This window comes from Aedes albopictus, chromosome 3 (assembly GCF_035046485.1).
Source record: "Aedes albopictus strain Foshan chromosome 3, AalbF5, whole genome shotgun sequence".
Classification (NCBI taxonomy): domain Eukaryota; kingdom Metazoa; phylum Arthropoda; class Insecta; order Diptera; family Culicidae; genus Aedes; species Aedes albopictus.
In genome coordinates, this window is record NC_085138.1 from 309,047,935 (window position 1) to 309,067,662 (window position 19,728).

Consider the following 19,728-nt stretch of genomic DNA (forward strand, 5'->3'; position numbering starts at 1 on the left):
CGTTCCTAGTTGAACTGCTCAGCAGCAAACTTGACCCGTTGACGCAAAAGGAGTGGGAGAATCAGCTCCAGGAGAATGTGCGGCCAGTGTACACGCAGAACTCGATGTACACAGCGCAACGAGTAACTTTCACGCAGCGACCGAAAAGACAAAAGAATTTTCACGCAGATTTGTGTAACACTGGATCAACACAAAAAATGTGCTGATCCGGTGTTACACAAATCTGCGTGAAAATTCTTTTGTCTTTTCGGTCGCTGCGTGAAAGTTACTCGTGTTCTGTGTTGTTTCATTTAAGGGTGTATGCTGACCTGGTTGCCTTCATCCAAAAACGTTCTCGCATTTTGCAGTCAATTACGCTCTCCCAACCTTCGCCATCTGCGAGTAAATCCGAACCGAAGCATGAGTCCAAACCCTCTCGCTCGAAAACCACGTTGTACCACTCAGCCAACAATGATAGCACTCAAAAGTGCAGTTTGTGTAAGCAATCGCACACACTATCGCAGTGCGATGAATTTAGGAAGCTAACGCCTCAAAAGCGCTTCGAGTTGGCTAAACGGCAAGGACTTTGTCTGAATTGCCTAAAATCATCTCACATGATGAAAAATTGCTATGCTGGTTCGTGTCGGACCTGCAATAAACGTCACCACACACTTTTGCATTTGAACTCGCAGTCTGCCAGCAATACAGAGTCCCACGATAAATCTGTGGCAGCACAGGTTGGCCAATGTCAGCAATCCCCACAATCGGCCACGGTCGTCGAATCGCCGTCGTCGGTGCCGTGCATTGTCGATCAATGCCACGGGGTCCCTCGGGTTACGGGACAGGCCTCGTCGCCGTCGGTTAGGCCAACCAATCGTTCGTTATCGTCCGTTTCGTCGCCGGTTCCCCCGGCTATACCATCAAGCTTAGCTCATAGCTCCTCGCAAGTGACGAACTACCAAACCGTCACACCCAGTCACTCTTTCGTATCGAAAGCATGTATCTCGTCAGTGTTCATGCTTACTGCCTACGTGAAAGTCCAACACGTGGATGGCACTCATATTCTTGCTCGCGCCTTGCTGGATTGTGCATCCGAAGCCAATTTCGTAACCCAATCTCTCGCTCAACGGCTTTGCTCGAAACGGACACCAGCCAATATCGATGTGTACGGCATCAGTCAAACAGTAAAACAAGTGAAGCACAAAACGATCATAACTGTATCGTCGCGCTACGGTTCGTACACAAGTAGCATGGAATTTTTAATTTTGCCCACGTTGACTAGAGTCCTACCCACTGCAACTGTCGACATTTCGAAGTGGGTCATTCCTCGCCACCTGCCCCTTGCTGATCCTAAATTCAACATTGCGCATGATATCGACCTCATCATCGGTATCAAAAACTTCTTCTCGATTCTGGAGAACGATCAAATCTCCGTTGGAAATGGCTTGCCAGTGCTTCGCAAAACAGTTTTCGGTTATGTTGTCGCCGGTGAAGCAGAACAACCATGCGCCCCCTCCGTCGTCTGCAACGTGTCATCGATCGACAACCTGGAGTCGATGGTTCACAAGTTTTGGGAGGTAGAGAGTTTTGAGAAGGGAAGGGCGCTCTCGTTGGAGGAGCTATACTGCGAGAATCATTTCCGAAAGACACACTTTAGAGCTTCTGACGGTCGGTACGTGGTTCGTTTGCCGATTCGTGGGGAGATGCTTGACTCGTTGGGAGAGTCGTTCAGAATCGCCGAGCGGCGGTTTTCTGCAATCGAGAGGAAGCTGTCGTCTGACCCACAACTACACGCAGAGTACTCTAAGTTCATGGATGAGTACCTATCGTTGGGGCACATGGAGGAAATCAAGCCTGATTTATCTTCGTCTACCCCGCACTTCTATCTTCCTCACCACGCCATTAGGCGGCCCGACAGCACCACCACGAAGACACGCGTGGTGTTCGACGCTTCGTGTCGCGGCAGCAACAACATTTCGCTGAACGATCTCTGCTACATTGGTCCCACCGTCCAACCGCCCCTCATCGCTACACTCGTCAACTTTCGCATTCCTCGTTTTGCGGTGAGTGCGGACGCCGAGAAAATGTACCGGCAAGTGTGGGTTCACCCGGATGACTCTTTGCTGCAACTGATCCTGTTTCGGGAGAATCCAGCCGAGGAATTGAAGACCTATCGGCTGAAAACGGTGACATACGGGACTGCCCCTGCACCGTATCTCGCTACACGCGTTCTCAATCAGCTCGCCGAGGACGAAGCCGACAAATACCCTCTCGCTGCTCCAAAGGTTGGAAAATGTTTCTACGTCGATGATTATTTCTCGGGGGACGACAACGAACAACGCTTAGTGGAAACGAACCATCAGCTAATCGAGCTGCTACGTTCAGGTGGATTCAACATGCGAAAATGGAGCAGCAATAGTCCCACTGTGCTCTCCCAAATTCCGGAATCGCTTCGGGACGCTCGAACAGAACTCGATATCAGCCAATCTGATTCGGTGAAAGCTCTAGGACTTCTTTGGCACCCACAGTCAGATGAATTTAGCTTCAACGTTCCCGATCTCACGTCTTCTGAGCCAATCACAAAGCGTTTGGTTCTTTCTGAGATGTCACGCCTTTTCGACCCGATGGGATTAGTCGGGGCATCTATCGTAGGTGCAAAAATTTTTTTGCAAGCACTGTGGTTCGAAAACTTCAACTGGGACGACGTTTTGCCGGAGAAATATCAAGAGTGGTGGATCCAGTTCCGTAACGAGATTGCAACGCTATCTTCACTTCGAATTCCACGTCGCATTCTCATCGAAGACTATCGAGCCGTAGAATTTCACGTCTTTTCAGACGCTTCCGAACATGCGTACGGCTGCTGCATGTACGTCAAATCTATAAGCTCTACTGGGGAACAGCAATGCAATCTGGTGATAGCGAAATCGCGTATCAGTCCACTTCGTAGTTTGTCTATTCCTCGTCTCGAATTGTGTGCGGCAGTCCTCGGCGCTCAATTGGCCGATTTCGTATTGGATTCGACGAAGCTGGATTTCTCGGTTACATTTTGGACCGATTCGTCGATCGTTCTTCATTGGATAGCTTCGTCTTCTACGCCGTGGAAGGTATTCGTTTCGAATCGGATTGCCGAAATTCATCGGCTGACAGGAGGAAGTATGTGGCGGCACGTCCCGACTGAGCTGAACCCTGCAGACAAAATCTCGAGGGGAGTCTCTCCGTCTCTCTTGAAGGAAGATTCGCTCTGGTGGCACGGTCCCCCCTACCTTCGGCAAAATTCGGATACTTGGCCGGAGAACTGCATCAAACTAACACCACTACATCAAGAAGCTAGGAAAACCGAATCCAAACAGGTCGTTTCAGTCGTAGTCGCTCACCATGATACGATTGATCTCATCGAACAGCATTCATCGCTCTCCCATCTGCAACGCAAAGTCGCATGGCTGCGGCGGTTTGCTAATAACTGCCGCACTAAACCACCTGAAATGCGCAAATTTGGTCCACTTTCGCATATGGAACTGGAACACGCGCTGATGGAGCTCGTCAGGCAAACGCAGCAGGTCTATTTTTCGGCGGAAATCGAATTCCTCAAGAAGTACAAGGGGACTATCCGTAAAGCATTTTCGTTCAAATCTCCTCTAAAAACCCTCTGCCCGTTCTTAGATTCGAATGGGTTGCTGCGCATTACTGGTCGGCTGCAGCATCTCGATATTCATTACGATACCAAACACCCATTGGTATTGCCCCAAAAGGCCCACCTAACAACGCTCATCGTGAGAGCAACGCACCTCCGAATGTTACATGCTGGACCACAACTTCTCTTGTCGACGTTGCGCCAGCGCTACTGGCCAGTGCGAGGCCGCGATCTTGCCAAAAAAGCTGTTCGGGAGTGCATTACCTGCTTTCGCTGCCGTCCCAGAAATGTTTGTCAAATCATGGGACCATTACCTGCAGTGCGAGTTACGCCGTCGCGCGCGTTCACCCACTGTGGCGTCGATTATTGTGGGCCGTTTTCGGTTTCGATTCCGAATCGACGCGGTCCGTCGGTCAAGATAAATGTCGCGATTTTCGTATGTATGTCGTCGAAAGCGGTACACATCGACATGGTGTACAACCTCACGTCCGACGCGTTCGTGAACGCATTAAAGCGCCTCGTCGGTCGTCGCGGTCGTGTCTCCGATATATACTGCGACAACGCACGAACTTTCGTCGGAGCAAATCGTATGCTCGAAGAGAATCGGAAGCAATTCGACGCGATGCACCGATCGCGTGAACTTCACTCGTTTTGTGCAGAAGCTGGAATTACCTTCCACTTTAATCCAGCCCGTTCACCCCACTGCGGCGGCCTCTGGGAGGCTTCCGTAAAGACCTTCAAGTACCACCTCTACCGTGTCATGAAGGATACGGTAATCAACACGGACGACTTCAACACCCTGATCATTCAGATCGAGGGAATAATGAACTCTCGTCCACTATGTCCGATGTCGTCGGACCCCGGAGACGTCGTTGCCTTGACGCCAGGGCACTTGCTCGTGGGAGAACCATTTTGCTCTCTCCCCGAGCCCGATTTATGCAATACTCCCATTAATCGTCTCAATTCGTTCCAGAAAATGCAACGAAGCCTCCAGCATTTCTGGAAAGCTTGGTCGCGAGATTACGTAGCCCAATTACAGGACCGCAAGAAGTGGCCAACTGTCCATCCGGACATCGAGGTAGGAACGTTGGTGCTCCTTAAAGATGATAACGCACCTCCGATGCGCTGGAATCTCGGTCGGATCGAAGAGGTATTCCCCGGTAAGGATGGACACGTTCGTGTAGTTCAGGTTCGAACTGCACACGGGAGCTACCGACGAGCAATCACCGAAGTGTGTCCACTTCCCATCGAGGATCCCTCTCCCCAGCAGCCTACCACCCACTGAGCATGGAGACGCTTGGTGTTTTGTTGAAAGCGGGCTTTCAACGGGGCCCGGCATGTTGGCAATCATACTTTTTAAAAATAATTAGATTTGAATTACAAACTATTGTACCTAATTACATATACGTGCAAAAGCACTCACGGAGAGCCAAATGAAATGTACTCAGAGAGTAGGGAGAACAATTCCGATCGGTACCGTGCCGATCGTGCTAGCGCGATTAGGAGGTAGATATAGGTTCTTTGGCTCTGATCATTTTAGTATAGTTTCGATACCGGTCGAATAAAGTCGGGTACCAGGAGGTACAACCTAACCCTCGAGTTTTCGTTATTTCGCGAGAAAAGACCGTAGAGTTCTCTTCGAAAGTGGTGTCCCTCCCCACGTGTTCAACGGAAAAACGTGGTCGCCGACGTTTCAAAGTGGTTTGCTGCTGTCTGTTCCTGTTGTTGCTGGTGGCCGTTAGTCTCTCGGCCGTGTTCTCGTCGACGTAGCCAGGTTTGCCTACAGACATATTGGCCACCATCCTGGATGTTCCGGGAACCTGGAACCACCCGGGGAAGTGACCATTTTCCAAATTGTTATGAAACATGTCTTGCGATATATCAATCTTCATGATTTTGCCAAACAAGTATGTTAGAGTAGAATTCAAAGGTTTTTGGATATATTGGCCACAATTCCGGATGTTTCGGGAACCTGGAACCAGCCGGGGAAGTGGCCGTTTTCCAAACAGTTATGAAACATGGCTTGCGATATATCAATCTTCGTGATTTTGCCAAACCAGTATGTTAGACTAGAATTCAAAGGTTTTTGGACATATTGGTCGCCATCCGGGATGTTCCGAGAACCCGGAACTATCCGGGGAAGTGGCCATTTTCCAAACAGTTATGAAACAAGGCTTGTGACATATCAATCTTTATGATTTTGCAAAACAAGTATGTTAGAGGAGAATTTAGAGGTTTTTGGACATATTGGCCAGCATCCCGGATGTTCCTGGAACCACACGGGGAAGTGGCCATTTCCCAAACAGTTATGAAACAAGGCTTGCGACCTATCAATCTTCATGATTTTGCAAAACAAATATGTTAGAGTAGAATTCAGAGGTTTTTGGACATATTGGCCACCATCTTGGATGTTCCGGGAACCTGGAACCACCCAGGGAAGTGGCCATTTCCCCAAACAGTTATGCAACATGGCTTGCGACATATCAGTCTTCATGATTTTGCAAAACAAGTATATTAGAGTAGAATTCGAAAATTTTTGGACATATTGGCCACAATTCCGGATGTTCCGGGAACCTGGAACCACCTGGGGAAGTGGCCATTTCCATAACAATTATGAAACATGGCTTGAGACATATCAATCTTCATGATTTTGCTAAACAAGTATGTAAGAGTGGAATTCAGAGGTTTTTGGACATATTGGTAACCACATCTGGATGTTCCGAGAAAATGGCCACTTCCTTGGATGGCTGCAAGTTCCCAGATCAACCGGAGTATTATCCAATATGCCCACAACCATCTGGATTCTCCTCTTACCTACCTATTTTGCAAAATCATGAAGATTGATATGTCGCAAGCCAATATGTCCAAAAACCTCTGAATTCTCCTCTAACATACTTGTTTTGCAAAATCATGAAGATTGATATATTGCAAGCCATATTCCATAATAGTTTGGGAAATGGCCACTCCCCTAGGTGGTTCCAGGTTCCCGGAACATCCGGAATTGTGGCCAATATGTCCAAAAACTTCTGAATTCTCCTCTAACACACCTGTTTTGCAAAATCATGAAGATTGATGTGTCGCAAGCCATGTTTCATAACAATTTGGAAAATGGCCACTTCTCTGGGTGTTTCCAGGCTCCAGGTTTTGTCCAATATGTCCAAAAACCTCTGAATTCTACTCCAGTATACTTGTTTGGCAAAATTATGAAGATTGATATGTCGCAAGTCATATTTCATAACTATTGGATCTCGCATCGTACTCGGCGTCGTCGTTGGCTGTTACACACGCTAGTAGCGCTATTCGCAGCGCAGTACAACACAGCCCATTCAACTATTGTATCTCTTTCATAGCCTACAGTAAATGCCTAGAGCCACGGTAGGCATGGTAAAGCGTGCTACCGTGCGCTCTGTTGTTTTGTATCTGCCCGTACTGCTTCCCCTATAAAAGGGAAGCCCTAAATGTATGTAAGTTAGTGTGTTTCATCATATCACTGCCGAGTGGAGCACTGCCACTCGGTAGTGCGAATAAATCGTAGTAAACCGAATCAGCGTTATTTCTTCTCCGCCGCCCGGTGTCCCGTCGGTTAATAAAAGTACACAGCGTAGGGCCGTTAAGACATCCTGGCCGAAACAATAACAATTTGGAAAATGGCCATTTCCCCGGGTAATTCTAGGTTCCTTGAACATTCGGGATGGCGGCCAATATGTAAAAAAAAACTTTTCAATATTCTTTCAACATACTTAGTATACAAAATTATGAAGAATGAATCATGACAAGCCTGTTTTTAGAATTATGCGAGAAAAAATATGAGGTGTAGGGAACGTGTGAAAAGTGTCCTCCGAACGCACCCAAACGCGACCCGGAACATCCGGAACCAAAACCAGACAATCCCAATTTACTCAAACTATGCGTCTGTAATAATAAAAAGATAATTGAACATGTTTGCAATCATATTGCATGTGTTTTTTACAAGTAATCAGTGATTAAAAGGAAGTTGGTCCATTTTTTACCCGATTTGACCCATATAACCCCTTCAATAACTCAGACCCCAAGTACCAAAATACCATTTTAATATTTTTCCATACAACTAGAGATGTAGCGCGATCTTCGTTCAAAATTTTGTAAAAATCGGATGGAAAATGAAGTCACAGTATTTTTTTTAAATTAAATTCCCAACTAGGACCGAAATGGGTTAATTTATTAACGAAGTAGTTATAGTAAAGAACGGAATTTTATAACATTTTAAGATATTTAAAACAAAGCGTCAAAGTTTGACCCAAAAATAGACGTAATAGAGTTACAGCGAATTAAAACAAAAAAAGGAATGACACATTGTAACGTATAACTTGTGGTGTCTTAAGGACAGACTTGTAAGAATCCCAAAATGGCCGCCACAATGGCCGACTTGGGCACCTACTCACGATTTTGAGCGCACAAAACTCTTCGTAAACAAAACCAGCGCACCTGATCTTCTTATTTTAAGCTTATTGCAAGTGAGCAAGAACAGAATAATGAAATGCACTGTTGTCTGAAGTTTGCATCTTAAGATTTGTGCGTCTGAAGTTCTGATGCACTGTTCAATCGGGATTTCTAGACGTTTGTCCTTAAAAACTTTGTCGTCATTGATGACGTATAATTCAACATCAACCTATCATTGATCTGTTTGTATTTTGGCTACCAAACCCAACATAGACCCAGAAGTTATCCAATGTGGATGCAACAGTAGCCGATAAAGTTTGACCCGACATCCGCTAATTTTTCAGTTTGAAGGAATTGACTGAAAAGATTTGTTGATTACCGTTCACATGGATCAGATGAAGTTGTGCTACACTGGTTGGTTCTAGGGGGTTTCAGAGCGTTTCAAGGTGTTCTGGAGGCTTCAAGGTATTTCAGGAGATCTCAAAGAGTTTCAGAAGTGTCAAGGACTGTAACAAATAAAAAAAATCGAACAATTGATGCCCCACGTTGGGTCCATATTACGAACAAAAAAATGAAACCCTACAATTGTTTTCCAATGCGGAAAATAAATAGAACATTACAAATGCACAACACAATAACTCTTAAAAAGTTTTCTAATTTTATTATCCATACATAAGGCTCTTCTCGTGGAAAATAGCTCCAGCTACTGGAATGGTTGTATACTTTCAGAGCATTTTTGGCAGCAAATAACTGCAAGATAGGCAAACCGTCCCTAACACGGACATCAAAATGCAGTCGGCTTGCATTAGAACCCGATTTGGGGTGGCCGGGTGTAGAGGTGTAGTGTAGTTTAACTAAATGAAACCCCGTCATCCTGTGAACGTAAATTGTTATCCCTTTAGCGATAACCGGGAACTTTTAGGTTTTGTGTTGTTAGTTTTATTTGTCGTGCTGTTTTATTTGTGTGCATTTGTAATGTTCTATTTATTTTTCGTAATCTGTATAAGTACAAATGGAAATGGTGTTTGTATGTCACGAATAGACTCGGGAACGGGCCAGCGGATCTATACAATTCTTTCCGTGTTCCACTCGTACAGGGATCCGACGTGTTCGTACTTAAAAGTAATTAGGAAAATCCACCGGGAACGCACCAAAAACGAGAAAGTTTCGATTCCATTTTTCTACAGAGCTACATGTCAAAAAATACAGAAGGCAGACAGAACGACGTTTGCCGGGACAGCTAGTGAAAAATAAAATAAAGCATATATAGGGTTTCATTATTGTTTGTTCGTATAATGACGGCCACCGTGGGCCATTAATTCTTCTGTTATTATTTTATTTGTTACAGTATTTGTAATGGATAAATTTAATGGAGGGTTTAACATTTGAGTTCTTGACTACCGTTACAAATGTTTTAATTTCTCTTAGAAAACGGAATTTAAGCAAACTCAAAATCAATGGGAAATTTCGAACTCCTCTACAACCTAACACTCTCAAATGCAACCTATAAACGATGATTCAAAGCGAATATGTGGGCTTTGAATACATCGTTCACAACTTCCCTCTCAATGTTTCATATGAAACTTTAGTATACGTCGAGTTATTTTTAACCATAAATTAAAAACATCTTTAGGTCTTCGCATGCCGGCATTTTTGGGCCGTTTAATTTGATCACTCGAAATATGTACTAACCACGACAAAACACTTTGAAAGTATACTACAATGAATCTGTTGAGTAATTCCAGAAGAAATGCGTGAGATAATGCTGGTTAAAATTTCAGAAAGAATCCTTTCAGGATTTTCTCAATCAATTCTGGCAGAAATCCCTTAAGCTATTCCTGAAGGAACCCCGTAAAGAATACCTGATGGAATCCTTAGAGAGATCTTGACAGGAATGCCAGCCAGAAGCTGAGCAGGCATTCCTGCAAGAACCATAGAAGATGTCTCTATGATCTAGGATTGCCTGAAAAAAAAAAATCTTTTTCATATTTCTTTTCGGAAGGAATCCCTTAAAGAATAACATCAGGAATCCTGGAAGGAATCTTTGAAGGAATTCCAGCACAAATCCCTGAAGGAATGTAAAAAATAATAACTAAAAGAATCCTTTCAGGATTTTCCAAAGCAACCCCTGCAAAAATCCCTGAAAAGAACTCCGGAGCCATCCGTACAGCAATCTCGGAAGCAATATCTGAAGGAATCCCGGGAATAAACCTGAGAAGATTCTCGAAAGGAATGCCTGAAGAAATCCTGGAAAGAATTCCTGAAGGTATCTCGAAAAAGAGCCTCAGCTTGTCTAATCTCATCTCAATTCTTCACCCTACTCTCTAGCCTCTACCCTACTGTCTTCTTTGCCCTCTATTCCAACCCTCTATCCTACGCTCTATCATAACATTCATGCTTTACCGTTTATCCTACCCGCTAACCTACCCTACCATTAGATAAAAAAAACTGGTCGCAGTAGAAAATGTACCCAACAGGAAAAAAAACTCTACCATGTACCATGACCCTCTACTCTTTTTCTCATAAAGCCCGATCGGTAGATAACCATATTGCCTGGTATTATAGCCATTCCGTGGCCGCCATCTTGGATATGGCCCGCCATCTTGGGTTATATAATGGCGTCGGATATTCATTTTTGAGTTCTACTCATGAAGCCCGATCGATAGATACCCATATTGCATGGTATCATAGCTCAAATTCTCATTCTGTGGCCGCAATCTTGGATATGGTCCGCCATCTTGGATTTCAAAATGGCGTCAAATATCGATTTTTGACTTCTTATCATGAAGCCCGATCGATAGACACCCATCTTGAACTTCGAAATAGGGTCAAATGTCGATTTTTGACTTCTACTCATGAAGCCCAATCGATAGATACCCATATTGCATGATATCAGAGCTCAAACTACCATTCCATGGCCGCCATCTTGGATATGGTCCGCCATTTTGGATTTCAAAACGGCGTCGGATGTTCATTTTTGAGTTCTACTTGTGAAGCCCGATCAATAGATACCCATATTGCATTGTGCAGCTTTTCTGCCATTAAACAATTGTTAAAAGACCCTCCTAAGATAAGCATGTGGTGGAATTTTCCCTGGGACAATTTTATCACGGGGCTAGACGATTTTCCCTTGATAGAGCGTATTACCCCGGTTATTTTGAAACGACAAAATTTGGACCGTTTTTGAAAAACGTTTTAAAGCTTCCACAGCCGCCCTCCCAAATGTATTGTTCGCATGCAACACTTCATTGACTTTAAGAACAACGATTTGCAGTGGACAATAGATGGAATAAGGCGCTAGTTCCAGAGATATTGCCGTTTCTGCTTGAAGGGGGCATGTTATACCTGTTTTCCTTAGAAACGCTTTTCTCATAACGTAACAACTTCCAATGTTTTAAATTTGTTTTGTTTCGTTAGTCGGGTGATTCCACTTGCTGGACAAATTTAAAGTGCACCGAAAAATTGTTCTTACATCGGTATTTTTGTAAGAAGTATTTTCTAAAGACTTGTATTTCTTTTTTATTCGGGATATAATATCAAATAGGTTGCGAAATGTTTGGATTTGAACACTTCAACTATGTTAACACACCGAAAACATCTCTGGAGCTGATAATTTTTCGATGCACTGTATGTATATGCGTTTATAAGTGCCAGGACCATCATTCAGCATCGTCATTCCGGCAGAAAAAATACCATGTTTGCCCGTCCATTTTTCGAACAGCTTTTTCACCCGCGTGAAGCCGCCCCAAAGAGGGGCGGGCGTTTGATGGTTCACTCGTCGCCGGCTCGTGCAATGTCCGCTAGAACGCTGTTTGTGTGTCCTCATCTCTGCACTTCGTTAGATTTGGTTCCCGTGTCGACAATCCATCTCGCGCCCGTGGGCTTGATACGGCGACGACGACGACGACGACGCCCACCATGACCAGACCACCCAGAAGGCAGGCTGCCAGCCGAGCCGGCGAGCGAGCGAGCATATCAGTGCAAATTTTTGTTGCCACGCGAGAAATCGTCATCATTGTTAGCGGAAAAAGCAGCAGCTAGAATGGATAACCGGAGGCAGCAACAGCGGATCCAGCCGACTTTTGAAGTCTGTCTAATGTACAGACAAATAGCTCACTGTTAGCGCTGGGATTCTGTTGGCAGTTTGTTTAACCATCCGAGCCTCTCAATCATTTGAGAGATAACGCGAAACGGTTTGCCACGAGGTGGAACAACAATTTTGGTGAATTGAACTAGAAAAGGGTGTGAGAGTTTATTATAATTTACCAAGTTAACATATTAATTTTAAACTCGGGGTACTACTAACTGCAGTGACAATTTGAAACAAACTGTAAAAAGAGAAAAAAATACTGGAATTCGTCTACTAGTTGCTTTTCCAAATAAAAGTTCAAATTAGGTGAGCCCGTTCCATTTTGTCAATATAATTCATCATGCTTTACTGGTTACATGTTAGTGTCAAAAGTATTTTTATAAGTTGGAAGCCTTTTTTAACGTCAGACTTTTTTCATATCACTTAATCAAACTCGAGATTTTATCATGAAGTAGAGTAAAATTTACATGTAGCATAGCAAAGACCTTCCATTGCCATCGACGCTTAGGAGTGACCGATCAATCTACTTACTCGGACTGTGGCGTGGGAGTTGATGCGGTTTTTCTTCGGCTATCGATTGATGTCGTTGCGTTCGATATTGTGGCTTTGCCACACATCGTTTGCGGTCGGTGGGAAAATTAAACGTCGTCCACGTGTCTGTCTGGATCCGTACCATAACGAACAGTTTCACCTCCTAGTGTGGGGGTGTCTCTGTTGCCTAGACGCACTTGGCTTCATAGAAATCGGGTGTGTAACACCCTGTCTCATTCTTATCATCAACCGAACCGAACCGAACCGGTGTGCGCTCTCTTTATTGGAATTCAAATAAAATTTAGGAAAGGACGACGAAAACCGTTCACCTCGTTCCCAGAAACGTTCAAATGGAACGGCCTCTCTATGTTATGTCGCCATATGTACTGGAAATCGGGCCGGGAGGCCTGGAATCCCACCGTCAGGACCCGGTTCGATTGCACGTATAGGCACATGAGACCACCATACACAACACTCCCACTACGTTTCAACTCCAACCCCGCCGGTGGCTAAACATTTGCTGATATTTGCATGCATGCTTGCATGCGTTATTTATGTAATCGAATGAATTCCGGCTGCACATATTGAAGTAATGGCTTCTGCTGCAAAACTAAAATTATGTCCATGCATGCACATGCACAGCACATGTACATAGAATAGGATAAAGTCGAGAAAATAGTACTCACTGCTACTGTTGTAGGCACAGTCGGCACAGTTGGAAATGTTACCGTCCGTCAGTGCTACTTTTACCCTCTCCCTCTCTTTTATTCTCTGTTTGGATATCATCAACATATGCAATCAAACTGGCAACAACATTTATACCTACTTCTGTTGAACCTCTATATGGAGTAACGTGGCCGCCACAATTTCATTTCCCTTCACACGTTTCAAAAAATACAAATTTGAAAAATGTTTGATCAATGCACTAGATCCAAATGAAATAATGGCCGTGGGAGCTCGATCGTAGCTGACGCACGGAGGGTTAGTGTTCGAATCCGATTGAAGTCATACTTAATTACAAATTAGTATGTTATTTTCTATCGCAAAATTTATCTAATTATCATTAAACGTTTCATTCACCATATCTATAAAGTTTATATTCATAATTGAATTTTCCTATAGTCAAATATGATAAGTGTGGAGCGGACCTGGTGTGATGGTTAGAACACTTGACTATCACGCCGAGGATCAGAGATCGAATCCCACTCCCGACAAACTCGCACAATGTAATTTCTTCCTTCGAAAAGAAGTAAAGCGTGGGTTCCGAGCTGAACTAGCCTACACGCAGAAAAAAGAGGCTTGTTTAAAACAATAAAATGCATGGTTGATTTTCAAACTGAGCAATTGCTTATTCCAAAGTTATATTTCTTTCAACAAAATGGGGACCATAAACATGGCCCGGATGCACTCACACATCTTTGAAATTCTTACCCCAACATCGCCACAACGAAGAAAGTGTAGCAAATCCATCACTCCAACTTCCAAGTGCAGTTTTGGCCGTGATGGATAACGCGCAGGTACTCAAGACAGCATCCTCAAAAAGTTGGTCGGTTTCGCTTTTTTGCCTTTTTTATTCGTTCTCGCTTCCATCCGCTTGCCGAGTGTCTAAAAATAGATTTCCGAGCTGCCGCAGGAGCTGCCGTCACCAACACAAACACATTCCGGTTTTGTTAGTACCAAAAGTGCAGTCGTTTAAAACAATCTGTCATTTTATGTTGAAACTACCAAATCTCAGTATGTTCTAATAAACTGTCAAAAATTTCGTCAAATGAAAATGTTTGTATTATCAAACAATGGAACAATTCGGCACCAACATTTCAAAAGGGCGTAACTGCATTTGGAAGTAATACCTTCTTTCAAAGCTGTAGGTCGTACTGCCTCCCTTACACTCAAACCACCGTGGTTGTCGGAAAGAGGAGAGTTTTTCCCATCTGGTACTTGTTGTGAAAAACATGGAAATCATAACACATGATCCACAGCTTTAAAAGAAGGTGATGATTCCAAAAGCAGTTACGCCCTTTTGAAATGTTGGTGTCGAATTCAGTTTAAACTAGAAATAAGTTTGTCGCTATAGCAAACTGAAAAATCGGTTGATTTGAACTAGAATTTAATTGTGTTTACAATTAATTTTTCTGCGTGTAGGGCTAAAAAACTCGTTAATACAGATAAAAAAATATGATAAGTGTATGTACAAAATTTTCATAGTCACGGTACCGGCAATTTTTTTGCCCATACACTAGCAACACATGTAGAGAGCTTTTTTGTCCGGTCGATCGGTGGAGGTGGCGGTGGTGGTGATGGTACAGTGGAGAACACACTGCACTGCTGGATAACTACTAACAGCTCGTGTTGTGGGACAAACATAGAATAAACGATTTTCGTTTTTCGGCTTTATTACGAAAATATCTGGCAAATCGAAAACTGCGGTTAGGCTCAGCTTGTATGTAGCTACAGTGTTGTTTTGCGAGTAAATTTCCGATTTTGTACTGTACAGGTAGCGGTGATAAGTGAGCGATGATTTGGTATGACAGGTGGTGTTGAAGTTTTTCATCTGGAAAGAAGATTTAGATTTAGAATGACGGGCTTGGTGGTCTAGTGGCTACCGCTTCTGATTCGTATGCAGAAGGTCATGGGTTCAATCCCTGGCCCGTCCTTTTCATCCTACTTTGTATCTTTCTATCCACTTTCTCTCGCTCTCTCTTCTCTACATATACAACTCATATACATTCATATGTTCATAGCCATCGCTAGAACCAGAAACGAATTGAAAAAAAGTCGTTTCCCTCCCTTCCAACTTCCACTCACAGCACAGTGTATATATAATAGCGTGGTTCAAAAATTCGTTTTTGCTCCACACCGCTTATTCGATTCCTAACCAGATTATAAGCCTTCTCACAAAATTTGAGCTTATTTGGTTGAAAATTGAGACTGCACAAGCCCGTCAAAGTTTGTATGAGAATTACTATGGGAAAACGATGTTTTTCATTCAATCGACCGTAGCATTTCCACAAGTGCCCTATTGGGTTAGTCGACCCTTGGTAACACTAGGCTACTCTATTAGCTACAAATTTGCCGAAGACCGCATTCAAATCGCACGCCTCATTAATTAGTTATCGATTTGTATCCAACAGGGCAAACTTTAACTATGATCCTCCAGCTTCCCAGCAGGCAACATTGCTGCATATGGCGCCAAAGATAGCACACTGAAATCATGGCTACTATGTTCCACTGCAGAATGCAGTGATGCCCACCGAATAGTTTAACCATCATGAGTAAAGATTTCGATTCTGGATAAAAATCGGTAACTAATTAATGAGGCGTCCGATTTGAATGTGGTCTTCGGCAAAGTTGTAGCTGATAGAGTAGCCTAGGATTACCAAGGGTCGACTAACCCACTAGGGCACTTGGGGAAATTCTACGGTTGATTGAATGAAAAACATCGTTTTCCCATAGTAATTCTCATACAAACTTTGACGGGCTTGTGCAGTCTCAATTTTCAACCAAATGAGCTCAAATTTTGTGAGAAGGCTTATAATCTGGTTAGGAATCGAATAAGCGGTGTGGAGCAAAAACGAATTTTTGAACCACGCTAATATATAACGTCTATAAGTTATGCAACCAAAGCGTGCTGTGCCGCTTGACCTTATTCACCTTATTCACCACACAATCTATCACGAACACTATAAATAACCCTATCCATGGATCGCATCACCGACCCAACGGTGACTCCCAGATCTCCCATCCTTTCCGTCTAACAAATACCCCAGTCCGTGCGGGTTGTGGGGACGCAGAGTGCTCTCGGTCTCTAGTAGCAACAACCAGTACACTCTAACATTCCTTTCCCTTCCTAGCTGACTATAAGGACTTGGCCGGCGCCGTTATTGATTAAATATGCATGAGCTGCTAAAATTGCACTTTGAGAATAAGTGGAATGTCCCAGCCCCTTATTCAGTTGGATCTCAGTGCAACTGGTACCAGTTCAGATCAATCACGGAGGAGCAACCATTGACATGTATAGTCAGAATTGATCGTTTTGATCGAAAGAAGATTTAGATTTAGAAGGTTTAAATTTATCGATGTTCAATTTTCTCTGCAGAAAATATTTTTGTTTCCATTCGTCGTTCGTTTTTTTTTATTCCAAGATTGTACAATAAATGCTCTCCAATCAATAGAGGTGAATCTTAGAAATATAAAAAAATGAATAAAAAATATATAATTGGGGTAATTTGCCATTTGTTGAACATATTGTTCGTCGTTCGGTTTTTTTTTATTCCAAGATTGTACAATAAATGCTCTCCAATCAATAGAGGTGACTCTTAGAAATATAAAAAAATGAATAAAAAATATATAATTGTTGTAATTTGCCATTTGTTGAACAGATTGTGCTGGAATTTTCGATATAATTTGTTTTTTCCATGCCTGATTCAACGGTAGTTGAAAAATATCTAGTGATCATCTACAGGGGATGGCCAAAATGTTTGGGATAGGCAACTTTTTTTTCTCTCACAAAAAGTTCAACATGCTATAACTTTTCATAGAGCGCATCAAAAAATCTCAAATTTTGACTGTTTGTCAACCTATTATATGTGCACCATTGGTACAAATTTGGGCTCAATTGATTAATATTTCGCAAAGTTAGAACGGTTCGGGTAAAACACTATTTTTTAGAGAACTCATTTTTGAGCTGTCATATCTCGGAAACCAGTGAACCGAATTGAATGAAATTTTGAACGTACACAATCAATATGTAAATGCTTCACAAACTATTAAAACATAGGTACTTTTTAAACGTTGAAAAAAGGTATCATGGATTGACATTTTTTGGATTTTTCTCGAAAAAATGTAATTTTTTTACATCAATGTCAATAAATTTTAGTGTTTATATCCAAAGATTTTCCACTTCTGTTCTGAAAAAATCTCTAATCAGATATATTAGAGCCTATTTAGATTGAAAGAAGAATACATTTAATAATTTTTGTGTGGTATTGTAAATCTGACTTATTTTCCTCTATATGGGTAAAAATTTCAACCCGGTATAACTTAATTCCCCGTGAGAAAATATTACATCTTATAACGTCGTATTAAGTATCAATATATTGTTGATAAACGTTAAAAAATTCATTCAATTCGGTTCACTGATTTCCGAGATATGACATTTCAAAAATTAGTTGCGTAAAAAATAGTGTTTTACCCGAACGGTTCTAACTTCGCGAAAAATTATTCAATCGAGCCCAAATTTGTACCAATGATGTACATATAGCAGGTTGACAAACAGTCAAAATTTGAGATTTTTTGATGCACTCTATGAAAAGTTACAGCATGTTGAATTTTTTTGTGGGAGAAAAAAAGTTGCCTATCCCAAACATTTTGGCCATCCCCTGTAGATCCAGTTAGTTCTTACAATTTCAATTGAATTTTTATTCCCATAAATTCCAGGGAAGTTTCAAAGGGGTCTCCAGGGGTTCCAGCTTCAAATAGGGAATTTCAGGTATGTTTCAGAGGCGTATCAAGGCTTTTCAGAGAATTTCCAGGCTTCCGAAGGGATTTCCGTTGAATTGAAGAAGTGCCCTTGAAATCCCCTGCCACGCCCCTGCAACCATCTCTCTGGAACTTTTCTGAAATCAATTGAAACCCTTTGGATATCGTTGACCATCCTAAAACTTCCTGAAATACTCCTGAAACAACGCTTAAGAACAATCATTGAACCCTCTGAAATTCCCTGGAATATCCCTACCACCCCTTGAAAAACTCTGAGATCTTTAAATTTCTTGAAATCCCATGGATCGCCTCTGAAGCCCTCTGGAGCAACTTTGGAACACTTTGGAATACCCATGAAGCCCCTGGTATTGCTGAAATCATCTCAAACGCCTTGACAATTCTCGCTCCTGAAACTCCCTGTATCGCTTCGGGGACACCCTTCAAACCTTTTGAAATTTGAAATGAACGCCCATGGAACATCCTGGAACGTTTCCTAAGCCCCTGGAACGCCGCTGAAATCTTCCGAAATGCCCATGAAATCGCTTGAAAACCCTAGAAAATTCTTGAAATCCGCTGAAACGCCCTCAAATACCCTTGAATTCCTTGAAAACCCTCAGAACGCTCTCAAAATCCCATAGAACGCTTCTGAAGCCCCGGGAACGTGGCTATAAACCCCTGGAACGGCATAGAAACCGTTCCAAACCTCTATAACGCCTCTGAAACCCCCGGGAGTGCTCCTGAAACACCCTGAAGCACTCCGAGACCTTTTAAAATTTACTTGAACGCCCTAATTTCGAAATGTTTCTAAAACACCCTGGAACGAGTCTGAAGCCCCTGGAACCGGTCTGAAACCACCTAAAATCTCCTTGAATAACCTTGAAACCTCTTGTAACGACCTTGTAACGCCCTGAACCCCTTGAAAACTTTCAGAACAACCCTGAAACCACCCGGAATGCCCATGAATCCCCCGGAAACACCCCGGAAGCCCCAGTAACGCCACTGAAGTTTCATGGAACGGTCTTGAAATCCCTTGGAACGCTCCTGAAACGCCCTGCAACATTCCTGAAACCTAATGAAACCCCCTAGAATTCTCCTGAAACCCCTCGTAACACTCCTGGAACTCTTTGAAAACCTCTGGAACGCCCCTACAACATCTTGTAAACTCCTGAAACGTTTCTGAAACCCCCGAGGATTACATTAGATAAACGTGTGAAGAATTGGTATTAGTTAAAATTTCCGAATGAAACCCCCTGGAACTCCCCTGATAGCCTTCAGGTATCAGTAGGTCGGCTCCAGAGGCACGTTCTCCTCCATTTGGGAAATTTGTGCCATTTGTGCCCCTGATAGCCTTGCAACGCTGCTAAAATCTTCTGGGACATCCTTGTAGCCCCCGGAAATCTCCCGCAATTGCCCTGAAACTCCATGAAAATCCCTGGAGCGCTTCTGGAATCGCCTGTTCAGTGAGACATGGATACTAATGAACGTTTTAAGAAACGATAATTGTATATTCATGTTCACTGATTCATTCAGCCTAGCTATTAATTAGAGTGTCCATTTCCCGGCCAATTTTCTTGTCCCGGGATTCGGGACAAAATACTCA

General features: G+C 43.1%; 1 protein-coding gene across 2 annotated transcripts in view; it reads left to right on the forward strand.

Moving 5' to 3' along the window:
* The window catches only part of LOC134284128 (uncharacterized), a 237,322-nt gene that overhangs the window by 155,634 nt on the left and 61,960 nt on the right, over positions 1–19,728 (forward strand). The gene's annotated exons all lie outside the window — the stretch shown is intronic.